Source organism: Epinephelus moara, chromosome 1 (assembly GCF_006386435.1).
Source record: "Epinephelus moara isolate mb chromosome 1, YSFRI_EMoa_1.0, whole genome shotgun sequence".
Lineage (NCBI taxonomy): Eukaryota > Metazoa > Chordata > Actinopteri > Perciformes > Serranidae > Epinephelus > Epinephelus moara.
In genome coordinates this window covers 35,102,223-35,104,369 of record NC_065506.1, presented here as the reverse complement: position 1 = coordinate 35,104,369, position 2,147 = coordinate 35,102,223, and positions in this window count along the sequence as shown.

Genomic DNA, 2,147 nt, shown 5'->3' with positions numbered 1-2,147 from the left:
AGAGGCGTCTCTGTGCAAAGTTTCATGTCTCTACGACATACGGGGCATGAGATATGCCCATTCAAAGTTTGCAAATTCACTCGGTTGCTATAGCGCCCCCCTTTGGCCAATTGATGTAATATTGCTTCATTCACATCCTCCTATGACCCTCTACCACTGTGCCAAATTTCACATGGATTGACCAAGTCAGTGAGGAGAAAAACGTGGAACAGACACACAGACAAAGTTTTCGTCATTATGTAGTAAGATACAGTAGTAAGACTGATCAATAAAATAATTCAGTACATGCAAAGTTGCATATTCCGTCTTTCTTTTTTTTCTTCTTTGAACTGCACTATAGATGGCTTTTGTGTTTCTCCCGAGCAGTACGGTACAGTTCAGTTTCTGTTTCCACTGTGAAAAGTTGATGGTACCAATGGAACCGTTCCATACCGTCCCCCCTCTGCTGGGGTACCTAGCACACAGATCTGGTACTAAAAGGTGGAGCTGTGAACACTGCAGTCCGTTGATTGGTCAATAGAGGACGGTCACTCTGCTCAGGGCTGAGTTGTGGCTGGATTTTAGGCTCATGTAACCACTGTTCATACTGTGGAGAGTTTTATTAGTAAACTGTAACTATAAAATGAAAGGATGTTTTGCTGCCTCTCACAGCAGCTGTAGTCTGAGAAAAAAATAACTTGAATCACTGGGCCGACTGCCGGCAACTTTTAACTTATTAACTTGTAACGTTACTCAATGCATGAGTTGACGATGTGAATTCATCAACATACCTTAAATTTCACTGTGACAACTTTGACCATTACTTTAGTTTTTATATGACATCACATGGATGTTCAAGCGTTTATATATATTAATTTCGCCCGGGACAGCATATATCCCAATCCTCACTCATTTCCACGCACAAAAAAAAGTGTTGTGGAGCGTTGTTCCTGTGGGCTCCAGCAACACTTAACCCCTGAGCTTGCCTGAGAAGGACTAAATGCAGTCCCACTATTTTTTAATATCTCCTCAAGAAACTCTCACTGCAGTCTGTTTTATTCTGTTCTGAAAATGTCGGACTCTAACCCTGTTCTGTGGACGATAAACGAGGTACAGACTGATAAAGGAGGAAATACACTGAGTGCTGGACAGAGCAGTGAGTGACAACAACCCTGCCCACATATACATGTAAGAGGACTGTTTGCGGTGGAAACACTAGGGTCTAGGTACAATGATGCAAGGGTTACTTTTGGTTCCACTGAAAGTGTTTGGTGAAACAGGGCTTAATGCTCTCTACATACAGTCCACTCCACCATTACCCTTATGTTTGATATTTCTCAAAAAACATCTGTGCCTTTGGCGGTGACCTAGGAAGATCTGCCACTAGAATTATTAGTGAGTCTTCACCCTTGAATAACTTAATATCAAGTAACTACAGGCTTGACTATTAGAGCATGTGCACACAGTTTTAAAGACAATTATTAAAAAATAATAAGAGGATATCATGCCGGACAGTGAAGGACTCCATTACCTGAGCTGACCTTTATGTGTGTGAAGTTTGATAAAGTTGGAAATGCATCACAGATCTGTGTAGTATTTGCCAAAGATTTGTATTCACTTTGTCGTCCCTTATGCTTTTTCTTCGCGCTATTATCCAGCTGCCTTTTTAATACATGTAGTGCTGGATCAATGCGTGACCTTATCCAGCAGAAAATTGCTGGGCAACGATATCTAAAGACTGTTGAAGAATTAAATAATTCTTTCTTTTGTGTCTGTCTTTCTTTCTTTCTTTCCATCTGTCTCTCATTCTTTTCTTTCTTTCCTTCAAAGCACCGATGCACTTCATACCTCTGGAGTATCAGGCCAGACGAGCCAGACTATCTAAAATGATCCATCATTGTAAATCTGCCAGCTGCTGTTACAATAAGTGCTCTCGGTACCTGTTTATGATGCCTCTCCAGATGTCTGTCAGACACAGCGGGCATGCGGAGCATTCACAACTCCTCAACATCTTAGTTACAACGAATTAAATAATTATTTGTTTAGACTGTGCCTTTGGATTTATTTAAATCATAAAAGGCAGAAAGCATCATATTCAAAGCTTGTTCTAAATCTCCATAAATGCTATTGTTCTTCTGCTTCATTTTCCAAACCCTAAAACATGTTTG